This window comes from Dermacentor albipictus, chromosome 6, assembly GCF_038994185.2.
Source record: "Dermacentor albipictus isolate Rhodes 1998 colony chromosome 6, USDA_Dalb.pri_finalv2, whole genome shotgun sequence".
Taxonomy (NCBI): domain Eukaryota; kingdom Metazoa; phylum Arthropoda; class Arachnida; order Ixodida; family Ixodidae; genus Dermacentor; species Dermacentor albipictus.
The window spans coordinates 56,713,456-56,732,217 of record NC_091826.1 but is presented as its reverse complement, the minus strand read 5'-3'; the positions used below and the strand labels follow the sequence as shown (position 1 = coordinate 56,732,217).

At 45.1% G+C, this 18,762-nt stretch overlaps 1 long non-coding RNA gene across 1 annotated transcript in view; it reads right to left on the bottom strand.

Annotated features, from left to right (window-relative positions):
* LOC135907833 (uncharacterized) overlaps positions 1 to 18,762 on the bottom strand; it is a 309,573-nt gene that overhangs the window by 1,098 nt on the left and 289,713 nt on the right. The window lies entirely within an intron of this gene.

The following is an 18,762-nucleotide window of genomic DNA, read 5'->3' as shown; positions in this document are numbered from 1 at the left end:
GGAATGATGTACTCCTCGGAGACTTACTCTTTGCCGGACAAAGCCGTCGCTGTTTGTTGCAGTCGAACTAGAATCTTACAAAGCCCAACGTGTTATTTTTGATCGACTGAACCTGATACTTACATGCTCTGACTTGGGTGACGTAAACTTCACGCAAAAATCCATAGTAGCGTTTTCTAAAACGCTGGAGCGAAGTTTCAGTCGTGTCTACCTCAGAAAAGCAAGTACTAATTATTTAATCCCTTTTTTGTTCTTGGATAACATTTCATTGTTATGTCGGTACGAATGGCCTCTCCTTAAAACAAAAAAGTTGAAGTGAACAAGTTTTCATAGTTTTATTGGATGTATGATGGTGTTTGGAATTTGCGGGGTTATTCTAATCTACAGTTTTCTATAGCTATAGTTTCCCACCGCAGGACAAAGCTTTTTATGCGGGACAGCTTCAGCACTGTCCCGTTGCCATTAGAAATACAGTAATAGGCAGTTTTAGCCGAGCCAGATTTCCGTGTCAGCCTTATATGGTTCTTCAGTAATCGGCTGCATTGTATATGGTCCATATTGCCGTATACCAAAAGTACTGTGTGGTGATATTTACGTCCGTGCGGCAATACGGTAAGCCTTTCCACGGCAAACTGCTGCAGGTGCCAAGTGGATTGCCGTTTTACCATTTGACCAGGTGCCCTTCAGTAATGTGGAATACAGAGAGAGAGAGAGAGAGAGAGAGAGAGTAGTATAGGAAGGCAGGGATGTTAACCAGTCAATAGTCTGGTTGGCTGCCCTACGCTGGGGGAAGAGAGAAGAGGAAAAGAGAGAAAAGAGAGAGAAGGTGTAGATATGTGTATGGACAGCACTTGAGTCAAAGACGCTAGCGCAAACCAGAAGTTACGAGAAAGCACAAAATTGCCTTCACTGCCTTATGAGCCGATGATAGGGTCGGGACGGTGCTCCAGTAATGTCTGTTCACTCAGAGGACCATCATCTAATTTCCTCAATGTGTTGGACAAAGATTGTCTTTGTGCTTGAAATTGAAGACAATGGCACAATAAGTGTTCTATGTTCCACTCGCATGCGCAAACACCACATACAGGACTATCAGCCATTTCAATTAGTGATGAGTAGGCTTCGGTAAAAGCAACTCCAAGCCATAACACATAACATACAGAGAATACACTCCATTTACGGGGCACAAAGATTTACGCTACGACATGCTACTTTTCCTTATAGGTAAGAAGGTGAGGCTCACATTCTTAATATTTCAAATCACACGGAAATGTTTAGAAACTGAATGAAGTGTTTCCATATGAAGGGCAGAAATCACAGTAATTTTTCTCTTCTTTTTTGTAAGGAAGTATTTGTTGGCCTTCGATAGTGGCGATGGAACGTTGCCGTTCAACCTCTTTCCAATCGTTTTTGCATGAATTTCAACAGAAAGCAGTACAAAGTGGGTTATTCAGTGGTGTGATACAAAGTTAAAAAAGTTAATTTTACGTGAAGCGACCTAGCTTTTGATTGAAACGTTAGTTACATGGAAGACGGCACTGTGTCTGAAATGGCACATAGGGAAGCGCTTGAAGAACAAATGCAATCCTCCAGTATACGGGAAACATTTGAAGTACGCAACAGAAAATGGGCGTTTGACGGAATCCAAATTTCAAATCGAGCTTTGATGCCTTAATTGCGTGCCACACCAATCTACTGACACGTATTAATGAGCAATGAAATCAAATAGGAAAATATCGAGTCGAGTTCATGCCGGGGAACGTTACAATACATTACACAGCCTAATTACTGCGTATGCAGAATGTTACAATGAAGGCTATTACAGATTTGTGGCTAAATTTGCCCATTGCGGCACTGGTGTATACGAGAATCCCGTCGTCATTTGTGTTCTCACATATGCTTCTGGTTCAATGAAATTCCATTTGGTTGCCAGTGGGCGGTCCTGTAATTCTTACACTTATCCTGCACTCTTTCTTCGTGTTCTTCATTCTTTCAACTTCGCATTCTAGCACACACGCTCTCCTTCGCAGAGTGGAATACCGCACGTACAAGGCGCACCAGGCGGCACAGACTGGTGCGCCTTGTACAAAATAACCTTGCACTCTGGTTAACCCTTCGCTGCAACTCAGACCTCCGGCCGGACTGCACCGACGCGAAGCGTCTCTTCTGTGTCGGTTGAGGCTAGGAGTTGCCTTCACAAAAGCTTACTCAGCCCTAATTGGAATGGGTGATAGTCCTGCATGTGATGTTTGCGCATGCGAGGAGAACACTGACCATTTATTGTGCCACTGTCCTCAATTTCAAGCACAAAGACAATCTTTGTCCAACACATTGAGGAAACTAGATGATCGTCCTCTGAGTGTACAGACTACTAGAGCACCGTCCCCACCAATCATCGGCTCAGAAGGCGGTGAAGGTACTTTTGTGCTTTCTCAGAACGTCTGGCTTGCACGAGCGGCTCTGATTTAATGACCGTCTGTGCGCGTCTTTATACTCTCTCTCTATCTCTCTAACTCTCTCTCTCTTCTAACTTCTCCCCTTCTCCCTACCCCCAGCGTAGGGTAGCCAACCAGACTCTTAACTGGTTAACCTCCCTGCCTTTCTTGTATCCCTTTCTCTCTCTCTTCATGCTTTATTGCTCCTTTCTGATCGTGGCCCCCATCCGCTTTTTTTTCAATTTCAATTTTCAGTTTCGGTTTTCAGTTTCAGTTTATTGTTCGTTCAAGATACATAGTTGGTTGTTAATAGTATGCAGGCAAGGGTCCCAAAGTCAAACGACTGCAGCGGGACCCTCGGTTAACAAGAAGGTTGGTATAAAATGATTAATTAATACAGCAGTGAAAAATTATGCAATTTATATGTAAATGAAAAGTGAACGAAGTAATGAAAAGGAATAGATTCGATTTTTATTCAAGGAGTGTTGCGAAATAAAAGAAAATTCGCACATTGCCAACCTAAATTGTATAAACCTATATATAAACCTGTATGCCCCGAAACACAGACTATTCTTGTCGGAGGAGCTAACGGAAGCAAATGCGTAAGAGACACGGCTCACACATAATTGGTACATCATATCCGCTACACTTCTCATATACTTAGCACAATTTATTATTAGGCACAAGTTAACGATAAGTTAAGGATATGAGACAAAATTTTAGCACAAGCTTTAACGTATCATGTGCACGCTGCCATGTTTCTTTGGACGCTCTGAAACATTTTCAATAAAAGTGTTTAATCAAGGCACTTCTTTATAAGCCGAACACTTTCACTTCACGAGACTGTACAAATAGTGTATTTATAACTTTCTTTCTTTCTTTCTTTCTTTCTTTCTTTCTTTCTTTCTTTCTTTCTTTCTTTCTTTCTTTCTTTCTTTCTTTCTTTCTTTCTTTCTTTCTTTCTTTCTTTCTTTCTTTCTTTCTTTTTCTCTTTTCTTCTTTCTTTCTTTCCTTCTTTCTTTCTTTCTTTTCTTTAAAAAAGCACAAGAAAAGGGAAACTTTCTCCAAGTTGCACTTTCTCTAAAATCCTAAGTCCCGAACTCCCCTCATTTCCCTACCCACAGAGCCGAGGCCCTCAAGGTCGCCTCCTATTCTTTTTTCCCCCACCCACTGTTTACTTCCGGAATGCATTTCCTGCCAGCGTATGGTGGCTTTTCCGCCGCCGCCGCACATGCTTACACCTCTCTTTCACTACCAACGCTTTTCTCCCGACCTCTTATACGGCGATTGTATTCCCGACCTTCCCGCCAAAACCTTTTTCCCCCCGTTTACTTACAGCTTCTTTTCCTTTACTTCCAGTTTTCTTCCCGATTTTCGTTCCCGAGCGTAAGGCACCCCCCCCCCCCACACACACATACAAAACTCAAGAGAACCGCCTTTTCCTCGGCGTAAATCTTTTGCATGTGACGACCTTGAAGCAGGAGTCTTCACAATGCGCAGCATCCTATACAGAGAGCGGGTGGAAGGCAGGCAGGCCTGAATCCCCGCTGCCGTATTTCTCCACGCATCCCGAAAGAAGCGAAAACACACAATCCTGGATGGATGCACTCGGAGGGCAGGGAGGAAACAAATCGGATTACGGGTCGAAGTGGGGAGAAGTGTCCCGAAATCGAGGCGCCGAGCTACAGAGACTCCCGTTAGGGAAGAGAACGCCGGAGCCCAATCGCGAAAGCTCCCCCTGATGCGTGCTTTGCGCATTCATCGATGCACGATGCAAGCAAATATGCTCGTCAACCGCCGAGCTTGCAGACAAGCCGCGTGAGCGTGGTTGCTCATATACTGCAAGATTTGGGGCCTCAAATGCGGCGGGAGAGAAAAAAAGGGAGCACGCAATATTCGGGAGTGATATGAGGCGATACCCCTCCTCCGTGTGCGTATGCTAGCAAGCAGCGTCGAGGTGTATGGCCCACGTGGATGATTTGCTTTTGTCCCAGTCACGAATACGCTTTTTTTCACTTTGTAAAACTTTGTTTTGTTTTGCATTTACTTTTTTTTAATATCTTCGGGTTCAGAACTGTAAGGACAACGTATTACCCTGTTTTAAAGGCGCAGGATCTTGCGTGGCGTACTTTCTATGCTGGGTGAAAGCTTAAAGGCCGAGACAATGGAATACGTATGTAAGCAAACATAACAAACAATGCTGTAAAAAATTAACGTTAGTAAAGTAGAATAAAGGATCTTCCTCTTATATCAGCTACATCCCCATGCATTTTATGGGGTTGCATTTCTGAGGAGTTCCTCGTAGTTAATCCCGTAAGTCCACTCCCCCCCCCCCTCCCTTTTCCTTAGCGTTTTGGTGTCAAAGATTCCAAAGCTTCCAAAAGTTCTTGATAATTCTATTCAAGCAATTTATTAAGATCAATTCATTTCATGTGTGAGTTAAAAAGCGCGAACTGAAAGGACAGACACGCGTACATACGCACGCCCACACAGTGATTGTGTGTGTAGTACGTGGGGCGTTTTTATGCGAAGCATATTACGAGGGCTCAACCCAGCTCCTCAGGCGCGGCGGTGACCATGAAATCACGTGACACCGTGACGTCACGACAGAGGAGAAGTGGCTTTGGCTCAACTCTTGCAAGACGGGCTGGGTGGGAATCGAACCAGGGTCTCCGGAGTGTGGGACGGAGACGCTACCACTGAGCCACGAGTACAACGCTTCAAAGCGGTACAAAAGCGCCTCTAGTGAATGCGGTGTTGCCTTAGAAACGCGCTGTTTCTAAGGCGTGCGTCTCTTGCTCAGGCGCACATTTCGTTGCCGCGCCGAACGCTGCTTTGCTCGACGCTCACCGCGTCCAATGCGGGGCGCGTAGTCGCTGCCCTGTAGCCCATTGTCTTACACCCCTTGGCGGGTCGACGGGAACGCTGTCGCGTTCCACTCTTGAAGGCGAAGAAGTAATGCATGAGTTGTTTCTTCGTCTAGCCGAACCAAATATAGCCAAGCAACAGCAGTTCACCAGGCTAAACAGTGGTTCAACAACTAAAATAAAGGCTAGTATGCTTCGCATCCTGGGCTTAACCTTACCTAAGCCACAGCCATTTTTTTTCGTCCCTGTCCAGTTCAGGCCATTTAAGGTTCTTATTGATTATCAACGTGACCATACAGCCACTCTGGTCATTTAATGTTGCCAGCAGGGTCAGTCTCCCTTGCCTTGCTGTCAGTGTAGCTCACCTGTATTTTTCGCAAAGTGGCCGAACCGTAGGAAATCTTCTTCTGTCATGAAAACTTTTCAGCGACTGTTAAAATTACTTGGATATCTTCGTTCACAACATTTATTACATACTGGTCGCTCCGCGCGCCCAATTTGCCTACATTATCTCAGGCACTCTTATCTTCTTAATGTTGTTCGCCTTGATGAGCGCAGCCGGTTTCATCTCATTGTACTTTGCTTGTCACATCACCAACTTGTAAAGTTGTGCTTTCAAGATTATTCACTATTTCTTTTTTAAATACAGAAATGAGATTTCATCGCATCGGTAAACACTTAGAGCGGCACGCAAGATAGCGGATGCTTATTACATTCAAAAGGCACGTGATGCGCGTGTCGCAAGGGCCTCTGTCATGCAGCGCAGGTCGGAAATAAATCACCTCGCGGCAAATCTTTAGGAAGTGTGGCGTCATTCCAGCACTTGTCATGTGTACTTTTACGACTATTTCCTCATGTACTTTCCATAGATAATAGTTTAACGCTTTGTCCCTCGTGTCTCCTTAGTGTCAGTTGCAGTCACCCTGAAGTTCCAAGTATAAATTACCAATACGTGCCTAGCAAACGGTCCTATCGAAAAGAAACGTCCGATCAAAAAGACACATACTCAGACACCAAAGTCCTTTACTGCGCAACGCAGTAAATGACTTAATGACAGTGCAACGGCGACGGCATGACGAAGTCACTGAGTTGACTAACCTTCAAATGCAGAGGAGAGCTGTCCATTAATTAATTAATTAATTTATTTATTTATTATACACGCTTTCAAGGCCCTAAGGCACTACAGAAAGGAGTGGTACATGACAAAGCAATGTAATATGCAGAAAATCGTATGCAGACAACTTCAAGTGATAGCGCGGCACTGCTGTTTTATGTGATCTGAATGATGGAAGCAGGAAGGTGGTTCCAGTCGACACTTGTGCGGGGTAAAAAGTAATCTTGATACTTGTTCATTCGGCAGGATGGGACAGCAACTTTATATCTGGGGTCAGAGCAGGATGAAACGTAGAAAGTTGGGGAGGTAAGTTCATTCTTGGGCACGTGGTTAGAGTGATTAACCTTGCGGAATCGGCAAAGACGAGCACATTTGCGGCGTAATGAAAGATCTGGCAAGATCAGGTCTTTCTAAATACATTTAACACTGCAATGGCGGGAATAGTTAGATAAGATACAGCGAGCTTATGAGAGGAACACTGAGAATTACACCTGAGCTGAAAGCCGCTCTGAAAAAGACCGCGTTGTTCATCGCAATGAATTCGCCTGTATTTAACGAATGATTTTTTACTGTGATGATTCATACATTGCGTCTTCATATCGCCACATAAATGTTCTTTTTTCATTCTATCTATTGAACTTTGAACCCCCCGTTTTGTTTAGTCAGCCCATGAAAATGTCCTAATATGCACGCTGGACGCTCCACTACAATGCGTTTTTTTTTGTAGTTATTGCGACCAAGGCTTGTCTTAAGGCATAACTTAGGGTGCGTGACCAGTGTTGTGTATGGCATCAAGCAGTGTTCTGTGGTACTTGTTGTTGTGTGTCCAGAGATCATAGCTGGCCGTGACAATGTAGCGTAAGCCAATGTGATTTTCAGACGCTGGAAATCCGCTCTCCCAGTGATTAATGTAATACGAAGGGAAATCCGCTATTAAATGGCGCAGTCCGAACACTTCTCGTTATGCACTTGTTACGGGCGCGCGCATGATGCGTGCGCGATACCGAGCCTACAATATGAAATCCCTAATTAGAAGCTTCGCGCTTAGGCCGCAAATTACGCGTGTTTGAGTATTTCGAGCCCCGCTTTACCTCCACTGTGTGCTAGCTGGTACGCTTTATAGAGCAAACGGAGATGTTGGCATGCTGCTTCAGGCAGTGGTCGAAGTGAAACGTTGAAAGTGACAAATAAAAAAAAATATTTAACCTTCTGTACTTAACAGCACCCAATTTCTATATTTTCCCAGTTCGTTCTCAATGTCCACGAAACCGAATGATTCTTCCAGTACACGATTCCGCCATATCAACCAGTACACAGCCGACATCTTTTGCCAGTGATACGCACTTTTTTAATGCCAATTGCAAGCTTTTTGGTAATACTGTGCATGAATTTTATTAAATCTGAATGCTTCTGTTCGTAATTACTCCTTCTTTAACACAACATCATCATTTCCTCTTGCCTAAAGGCCTTTCGGGGTATTATGAATATAGAAGCGTTAGGCACGGATGAAATCTACATATTCTTAGGCTAAATTATGTTGCACACTGTCAACGGCTAGACAGTTCTGGGGAGAAGTAATTGGAGCATCGATTTTGGCGAACGTCTGGAGACGTCGTTAAATCCTTCTTTCCGTCTTTAATGACCAAGAGTGACAGAGCGCTTTCAGACAGGACAGTATGTGGCACTCCTAATCATCAGGTCATTACCACAGCTAATGCTAAGTGCAGCATTAAAAAAGAATAATAAAACTGTGGCAGTGCTAGTTAAATACGTTAACGATACTTCGCACTCTGCGAGGTCCCGGCTAAACGTTAAACCTCGTCCAAAAGAATGCAAAATCTTGTTCAGGAGCTCCCTCGACACATGTCCTGCCTCTTCACACACACAACACACACGCACGCACACGCACACACGAACACAGCCGCACGCACACGCACATACACACACACATGCGCACGCACACAGGTTCTTATAGGCTCTCACAAGTCCGTCTACCTCTGTAGCACTTGACCGGCTTCCCACATTCCACACACATAAACGTTTGTTTTTTGAACTGTGGCACTCCATTAAAAGAAAGATGCTTGGGCCTTTAGGCCAAGCTCAAGATAGACAAGAGGCTTTAAGGGTGAACAGATTCACTCCACCCATTAACCCGACAGACCAACGTTTGCAGCCGAGAAATTACACGATGCACACATCAGCGAAGTGATTGAGCGTGGCGTTGGCGCTGGGTCCACTTTGTTTCGTCATTTTTTGAAGCAAAACAAACTCCGTGGCTCTGAAGACTTTCTAAACATCCGCGCATGCGTGGTCGATAACGGGAACGCAGGATAGCGCCAACGTACCACGAGAGAGAGAGAGAGAGAGAGAGAGATAGAGATGAAGAGGGAAAGGTAGGGAGGTTAACCAAGGACGTACCCGGTTGGCTACCCTACACTGGGGGAGGCGAAAGGTAAGAACACATAAGGATATCAAAGAAAAATAATAGTTAGTCAGTCACAGTCAGTCGCAGAGGAATCTCCACTGTCGCAAGCGTTTCTGTAATCCAGTGTCTTTCAAGAAGCGCAGAATGACTTTTGTGGCCTTTTTCATGCAGGAACGCACAGGCCGTGGTCCAAGGATCTTTTCTTCTGAGAGCGCTCTATGGCAGTAGTGTGTCCAGGACTGTGGAATACTTCTGGTCATGTATTTATGACAGCCAAATTAGGCACGAAAAAGTAAGCATTTTGTCTCATATTTCACTAAAGGTACATGTTTTAAATGTGTTCATATGGAAATAATGTGGCCCTTGCGCCACCTCATGCACGTATCCTTCTTGATATACTTAGCAGTAAAATTCATTTGTCAAACATTCTAGTTGTCTAGCAAAACTGGTGCCAGCTCATATTTATGGACTGTTGTAACGTTCTTTGTTCGCAAGTGCCTAACAGACATTCTTTCGGGAGGTGTGTGCGTAAACATGGTCGCAAGAAAATGTGGTTGTGAAACAATTCTTCAAAACTGCGCTCTCTTAGGACGCACACTTTCTTATGGGACTATGGACGCGAGATCACAAGATTAGCGAAGCGTTTCACATATACCAACACGGTGATTTCTGTGTTAGCGTGCCTTTTATATAGCTGCATTGTAGTGACACGCGTTACTTATCAAATGCGTGATAGCCTACCGCCAACAGTGGCCAGCGATAAATTGGTGTATTTATGAAATCTGCGTGGCATTCTTCTTCTATATAATGCAGTTGACAAGAAATAAACACTGGTTGTTCGATTGCACTGTGTTTGCTGTTTCCATTACGTTTCTTATTTTGTGCTGTTCGATTCCCTTCTAAACACTCAAAATAACACACACTGCCTTTCTCTGCATTATTTTCTCTCTCTCTCTCTCTCTCTCTGCTGTGCACTTAATATTCATCAACATATCCTCTCTTGCCTTAAGGCTGAACTGAAGTTGTGGACTGAAACGTGATTCACGTTATAATTTGCGATAAGCTCCTGAGCGCTGACTATTAAAGGCCAGAGTTGACGTGCGTGCCTAACTCATCACTTGTCGCCCTGCTTGTCAGCGCATGGAATGTGCCAAATTTATTAATTTTCTTTCTTGATATGTGTCGCAATGGGAGCACAAATAAAATAAAGGATGTTGTGCTCGTGCACTACAAGTTTTCTGTTGAAATTAAAAATTAAATTACGGGCTTTCATGCGCCAAAACCACTTTCTGAATATGAGGCACGCCGCAGTGGAGGACTCGAAATTTTGACGACCTGGGGTTCTTTAACGTGCAGCTAAATCTAAATACATGGGTGTTTTCGCCCCCATTGACATGCGGCCGCCGTGGCCGGGATTCGATCCCGCGACCTCGTGATCGATCGGCAGCCTAACACCATAACCACTGAGCAACCACGGCGGGTCAGTTTTCTGTTTAACTGCATCCGTCTTTCTGTACCAGCAATGCGATAAATTATGCGAAAAAAAATAAGGATGTACAAGATTAGCGGGAAGCAGTGACCAAAGGAGCGGGGTAGATACTTTTCTGATTTCATCCTGTTGTAAACAGAGACCTGCCAAATCTGAAACCTCGACCGAGGTGCTGTATATACGTCGCAAAGAAAAAATATCAGTACCATGTTTTTAGTTTTTTTTTTGTCCCATTCGTCGGAGGAACTTCGATCGAACAGAAAAATAGGCGACGTGCTCTATCGGCGGTACGGCTGAGAAATCACGCTGCAAATTTGCACTTTCAACCGAGTGTTTTTCACACATCTTGAGGTTCGCGTTGCTGTTCCCTTCCACGGTCCATCTCGGTTCTTTCTTGAAGCTATCTCAGAAACGTTGCTATAGCCAGCCCCATATTCGTCCCCACATTCGTGCCCCCCCCCCCTTCTCTCGCCCATTTTCCAACGTTCATCTACGACTCGACTACGCCAATCCGCCGTAGGAACCGACGAGCACGCGCGCAAGCGTGTGTCGGAATCGAGACACACAAATCGACCGAGCAGCCAAGGTCAGACCAACGGGAGGGGGACCGCTAAGGCGCCGTGCCCTTGTAGGCGAACAGAGAGACGCACACACACGCACACACACGCACTTACAGACGCACGGGAGTACCAGCATGCGGGGTTTGGGACAGAGGCTTTCGTCGCAGTACGGAGAACAAAGGTGGAAGGGGGGAGAGGGATGAGTCCGTACGGTTATAGGGAGCGTCGCGCAGCGCTACCTGGTGACGGAGGGCGGACGGTCTCCGTTCTCTTATTACTACAACATGTAGAGGCCTTCTTTGTTCAATTTTTTTGGGGTTCGTAGGCACGGACGTGCTTGCGCCCGTGGCTTGCTTTACACTGCTTTTTGTTTGTTTGTATGTACGTAGGTTCTCAGCTTAAGCGACTCCTCCTCTCCGCCAGAGTGCGCGTTCAGACGCGACATCCGGAAGCGACCCAAAGAGGAACAGAAAGCGGCGGCTTTGTAATTTATGGGTCATATCGGGACGGCTGAGCGGTTGGGGCACGGTTGAGGGAAGTTGAACTGCTTCCCCGCGTGGCACGTCTTCAAGGTCAGTATATAGTCGGCCGCGGGACCACCGGGCTTACGGCTGGGGAGACATTTGCAGTCATAATTTAAAGTTGTATGCGTTCTTGGCGGGGTAATGCGGCTACGCGATTGTTGCCGCTTCTAACGGCGGCGCCGGCAAAGTTCGCTTACTGAGTCGAGCACACTCGGTATTTTAGCGGATCCACTACTTCGGGCGCTTCGTAGCAGCTTCCTTGTCACCGGGAAGGAAACGAAACTGTACTAAGTCGTTGTGTTTCCCCACAATTCTCGAGTGCGCAAACTTGAGAAGGGTTGCACGTTGGCGCGCGTCGTTATACGGATGAAAGTGGATGAAAATCGGACGCCGAAGAGGAAGTCGCATAGGAGTAGACTTCGTGGTTGCCGCGTAGTTAACGCCTGCTTAATCTTCAAGTGGAGGCAAATGACATTGCGGAAGAAAGCGATAACCTTGCGAAAACCGCATTTCAAATTCAATTATCTTCAATCCGTATCCCTTCATCGGTCCAAGCTATGTGCATCAATGCCCCTGTTTTGCCTTGGCACGTTAAACCCTGTGATTTGATTTCGCGCTCATTGAGCCGTCGTTCATTTACTATGCCATCTGCAAATTCACTTTCGGTAGCCGGTGCTTGAGACGGCAGAATAAACGAAAGCAAAGCCCCAGTACTGCTTATCGCACAGCCATACAGTCTCCGAAATGTCAACAGTCTGCTTGACAGCAGCATTAAAAGCCACGTGCCGTTCTATGGCAAACACATAGTTACGACACAAGAACGGTGGGAAATGGACGCCCGTGAAAATGACAAGACAACCATTGCGACACACGAGCGAATTCACAGAATGGAGAACAGCCATACAGAGCGGTCGGTATAGGTAGCCATATAGACATGACGGGCTGAATACGAGCAGGTGCAACAGAATACTAACTTCAGCCATGTAATGAGTAACAAGTAAAGGAACAAGAAATGGGACAGAAAAGGAAGCATCTGTTTCCTTTCACATGTCCTGTTTCTTACGCTATTACTCGTTTTAACTTCGACAAGCTTATGCTCATGCATTTTAATTTTTTTTTTGCGTACATTGATGTTCCCACTCAGTAATATTCAGAGGCTAAACATCGCACTGCCACCTTGAATACACTACTCATTGGTTTGGAAGGGCTCCACCAACGAGCCGCTCACCGGGAGGACGCTGTTTCACCGTCCACAAGCAAATTCCCCAGCGTACAATTTTAACTTTTTTTTCCCCATTCTTTTTCGTCGGCAATATTTCCGCGGACGAAGGGTTAGCTTTTACGCCCTTTCACCCCATAAACGCTTCGCAACCGCCGTTTGCACATACAGACGCACAGAACGGCACACACGCACACGCATACAGTATACATACCCGCCGCTCTTCAGGGAGGACTGAGGCAAAGACCTTGAATCCTACCGGGCCTCACTCCTGAGGGTAGAGAAAAATACTCTCACTTGAAAAATAGAAGAAAAAAAAAGGAAATATAGAAGGTAGATTTACGGCGTACGCTTACAAAAATGAAAAAAAAAAGAGTTAACCGGCTGTGCAAAGGAGCTCCGAAACGTTGTAGAATCCCTGATTTTATAACCTTACTTTCTTCCGGTACATATTTTAAGTCGGCAGACTATGCCGTTTTGCCCCGCTGAACCGAATAACGTAGGGAGCGGCGGGATACGGGCCCGTACAGACATAAATAAAGAAAAAAGAAAGAGACTACGAAAAAAGGAGTGAGAGGAGGCGAAGAAAGAGGTGGAAAGAGTTGAAAGGGAAACACCGGAAGCTCGAAGAAAGGCGGGAGAAGACCTGGCGTGTGTGTGTGTGCGTGTCTGCGTGAGCTCGACGTACGTTACCGGCAAATATGCGGAGCTCGCGGGCAAGCAGGCCTCCCCGAACGTCGCCGCCGTCCCGTGTAGTAGTGGAAGGATCGTGCAGAGGGTAGCGTAACCCGAGCAGGGCCGAGCACGTGCGAGACTTCGCGGACTCCGCCGTAGCGCGTATCCGCGGACGTAGTTGTCGGAGGCAGGCACACCTTGCAGGTTAGGTCCGCAGAAAAAATTGTCGCCGTAGTATACTATTGCCCCGGTAGCGAGAATAGCCACCTGTTTCGCAGACTCTCTTGAAAAATTGATATTTTATTTTAGGTTCGGTCGGAGCTCGGCATTCGTTCTGAAGAGATGCATACGCAACTTGGTACGTTGTTTCTTTCTTTTTTTCTTCTTCTTTCTTTCGAAAGTGTAAGTCATATTTGAGGTTTCGAAATTCGTGCGTTGTGGAATTTTCTGTAGTCTGCTAATTCGAGCCGTCGCTATTTCGATTTGTGGCTTACAGGAAGTGGTTTGTTTGAGATTTGAGCGGCGATGCACAGTTATTTAAAAAAGAAACGGATCGTTTAGGGGTTCATATGGGATGAAACCTCGCTACTGTCTGTTGAACGACAAAGTGCACTGCTGAGGAGGGGGGGTCGCCGAGGTGTGTCACTTGGATACGCTGGAAGTCAGCGGTAAGTACTTTATTGTTGTCTTTGAAAGTGCTGCTTTTTGAATATTTGTGGTTCTTGTGAAATTTCTCGAAGCAGTTCGGCTTTCGAAAGATATGAGCCTGTCGCTGAATTTGATATGCAGTGTTCTGCTTTACATAGAGAACCTTTGTGTTGCGATATTTAGGTGTTATATCGATGGCAGTGATCAGGATTACAGTGTCCTAGCTTGTGCACCATGTGTTATCGGGGGCTTAGAACCAAGCGTGATGGTGGTTATTTTGTCGCGGAGCATTGTCTTTTTGTCTTTTAATACAGCATGGGAAATATAAGGCTGCTTTTCTCTTGAATAAAATAGAAATGCGTTCGCAGTTCTTTTGCATGCGATAATTAGCTATAGCATGTAATTTGGAAGTGAAGCTAGTAAACACTTTCTCATATGATGTCTTGAATAATATGATAGTTTATAGCAGGAAGAATGCGGGACACGTGTAATTTTAACAAAATCCACGGCAGCGTATGGACACATTATGTCTCTGATTATTGAGTTTTGCGTTTTCTTTTTCTACACTTTAGTTAAACTTTATTTGCACCCTCGATGCCTTAACCAATGAATAACATAACTTCACTGACATCTTCTTGAGAATGATGATCCATTGTACTTTTCTGAATGATTTTAGCTCAAGTTTTGTACTTGAGCTAACAGCATTTTCAACTGAGGATGGGATCTAACGCGTAAACTTCGTGGCGTAACTACGCTGATGCGATCTAGTCAACCATCACAATATGAAAGCGCATACTACGCACACATTCTTTCAAAGTCAACGACATGCTCTCCGAAGATAATGAACATGCCAAGTACTCCGGTAGAATGTGGCTCACGATTTAAGTTGAATTACTTGTCGACGTAAAAAAAAAAAAAACGTTTCTGTGAAAGTGAGAGTTTGCGCACTTTGCGACTGACGCTTTATTGTTGCACTTGATGCTTTAACTATCTTACAAACTGAACGGAAGTGTACGTAAAACATATTTCAGCTCTTTCTGTAACAAAATATTTAATGCGAACAGAGCGCACTGACAACTACGGAGCAATGAATTAATGCAATCGCTGATGGACCACACAGGGCTGGTACTCTTCATATAGAAGACCCTTTTGTATCATGTCCTTATTAAGTCGCTCAGACATTCATTATCTTTCTTCGTGAGGCAACTGTAGCAGTGACAACTGAAAAGCTTGATTATAAACATTTACGCATTCTGTAATTGATTACATTAGGGTAGGAAGGATAGCGGTGCAACAATTTGTTTGTACTTGTATACCACGCCTGAGACACGTTGAAAGATAACGCAAGACAAAGGTACCGCAAGTGAAAAAAGTAGTGCCTGGTGACCAGGGTCGGTTAATGTTTGAAAAAGACTCATTTAGTAGATCAGAACTAACCATTAGTATATACGAACGTATCATTCATCCGTGTGCTGTATGGGCTCAAGATTACAGCGTGCATGTTGCCATTTGAGCGTTGACTTCGGAGCTGCTGATACACAGCGATAAAGCGACAGAAAAGTGAGCCCATGAAGCTCACTTTCAGATCGCAATAGTGAATAATTCTTTCTTCTCATTTATTTGGAAACCATTAATTCGGCTTTGAAGAAAAATAATATGAAGCAAATTAAAGTGACTTGCTTCATTGCTCAACAATATCAAAAGATTATGTTTGGATGCTGTCGAAAAGTCTTGCCGTCTCTCTTACTTGCTCAAGGAGCGTCCTGAAAGATTGCCCTTAAGTGGAACTTCGTCCACATCTTTCCAGAGGCTTTCTTTAATAAAGGCAAGTATGGCAATGCAAGTGTGACAATGCAAGTCTTCGTGCAAATCATGCGATATTGCGATGAACGATACAGAAAACTTCAGCTGCCCACCGGAAAGAAACGAAAAAAGCAGTCAGATCTCGAAATTTCTGCGATTTTGCCCGGGTCCAAGCGCCGCACGTTAGAGAAATGCGCGCGGACATAACGGAACTTTGAAAGCAAATGTCTACAGACTTGCCTCTCCGGCGTAGATGAAGAAGCCACAGCCATATTCAGCACAGGCGGCCAGCAGGAGTACTACGATTGTGAACGCCTCACGGCGTCTAGCGATACGGACCTCCATATTCTGTTCGATTCGAAAGAAAGCGAAACACAGAAATCCTCTAGTTTGCACGTAAGAAAAAAAAGCAACAACAAGAAAAGCCTTCTAGAGGAATGTTATGAATAGCAAGAGAGCATACATACTTAGTTCGTAACAAAATAAATATGACTGCATTGCAAAACTAATGAGCTAATGTCGCGCACATGAAAAACTGGGCCCGTATACAGAAAAAAGCACTTACGCTAAGATTCTTCGTAAGAGCACATTTCAGCCAGTCGGGGAGTTGGGAATATCCTAAGCGAAGAGCGCCAGCCAAAGACGAAAAGAACTTACGAATGAAAAGCTTTGTCCATATGGCCCCTGGTTTTCATAAGTGGCACCGAAATTGACGTCAGGATACCGATAGTGACATATAAAAATTTTCCACGCGTATTCAAGGAGTTCTCTAAATAACATGTTTATGCACCGCACGCACAACGGTAGCCGGACTCGTTTACTTTTCACTGAATGTTTTAAATAACGGAGGCCATAGCCTCTTAACTCTTCGCAGCAGTTATTTACCCTTTTTATTTACTTGAACTAATTTACAAATTGAAATACAAGTGTTTGCTGACACTGTACAGCCCCACAGCCACCAGTGACTGGGAGTGACGCCATTCACAGAAGTTCAGTTGGCAGTAATCTTAGTTTATAACAATGTATTGCAAATATGGTCAAACAGCCACTAAGTTATAATCACCCATGAATAAAATACATAACAATATAACGCGTATGCAATTCCCAAACGAAACCTAGCACACAATTATAACTTCATTGCCAAACAAGCAAACCTATAACACACGTCAATGCAATGCGTTATACGAGGGCAAAAACAAAAGAATAGAGGCAGGCATTTGTGTAAACATCTGAGCCAAATTACATGGACCAGGGAGTGCGCGATCAGGCTGATTTCCTCCTCTAGTTGCGAATGTAACTTGAAATTGTGAACTGCACTGCAACCTTGCCACTGTGAAGTTTCCAGTACGCTCCTAAATCTCAATTTATGGATGCTAATTGCAAAGAAATTCGGTTTTTCTTTTTCGGCGATCCTGTTTTCCGTACACTGCTGCGCACGGGTGTACGCACACATACTGGCGGCCATACGCACGAAATCTAGCTTTCAGATAGCGTTTTTTTTTGACGGCCTGCTAACGGAACAAACGAAAGAAGAAAAAAGAATGACAACGTTAAATACAGGAACAAGCGAAATAACGGCTCTCCCCCGAAGAAACTTGAAACTCCTTGCATTTAGCGACGAGGAGGAGGCAAATGGCACGGCAGCGTCGGAGGCCTTCTCCCGCAATTCTCTCGCACGAGCAAAACGTTGTGGGCGAAACAAGGGTTCGCTATAATGGCGAACAAAAATGAAGGTCGGGCCCAGACAAAAAAAGAAAAATTAAATAGAAATTATTACAGTGAAGGGTTGGGGTAGGGTTGGCGGGGTAGGTGTAAGGAGGCGGACGCGTCTGTGTGGGGAGAACGGGCGGAAGGGTGTAGTGATGGCGGTGGTGAGTCGCCGCGCAAACGGAAGACGGAGTCAAATTCCTCTCGTCGCCTAGCAACACGCCTTCGCCATGGCAACGCAGAGCAAACAGAGCGAGTTTTCATCCTGCCTACACCCACCATCCACACTCGCGAAGTATTTCCTTTTGTCCCCACGGATTCCCTAAGGAGCAACGCCTCCTCCCTCCACCTCCGCACGACGCTAGCTGCGGGCTCGCACGAGCGATGCGAGCGACTCGTAGCGGTAGAACACATGCACATTCCCGGAGAGCTTGGCGCGTTCCAGACGAAGTAAACGGCTACGCGGTTGTGAGGGACTAGCGCGGGCCCGAGGAAAGGCGAAACCGCGCCCGAACCGAAAATTATAAAGGCACAGAAGGAGAGGCGAAAAAAAAAGAAGTGGTAAGAACCAGTCCACCCGTGAAGAAATGAACAACTAAAGACGAAACGCCGATGAAGAATAACTTGAGAAACGAAAGAAACGCCTTCCTTCTTGTGTCTCAGCTTTTCGGTATCTTTCGTGTCCCATTTTTACCATTGTTCTTGCGTTTCCTTCTTCTGCTGACGGGTCGAATGCTTGAAATTTTCCTCTCGGTATCATTTCCTCACAACTAGTTCCTTGCTTTGTAATTGGAAACTTTTTTCTTCACCGTTAATTGCTCCTTCCTTTATTTTATATTCCTCGGTAACTCCCTAGTAGCGCAAGCAGCCTGCGCTTGACATTACTGCGTCGACGTCGCTTGCCGAGGCTTTGTTAATGACGTTCTGCGGGAGACGCAAGCAGTTGCTCTTGTCGGAAGAAGAAGAAGGAGGAGGAGAAGAAGGAGAAGGAAAGAACGACTTATGATAAAACAGACGGCGGAAATTTGTACAACACTGTGGAGATGCGCGAGATGCATTCTTTCAAGGAAATCACGGGAAAGCAATAGTCTATTTGCACCTCACTAAACTCTGCAGAGGCGAGTTTTAGCGTAGTACGGTTCTCGACAATCTATCCGCAAAGGGAAAAAGCGTGTTCTAGTTGCACAGCGTTGGTGTGAGTAAGAAAGCACTGGGCTTGAAAAGGCGTCCTTCGCAGGTTGCGCTGGGCGTGCAGTAAACATCTGACTGATTAATTGCAAGATCGAAGCATCTCAC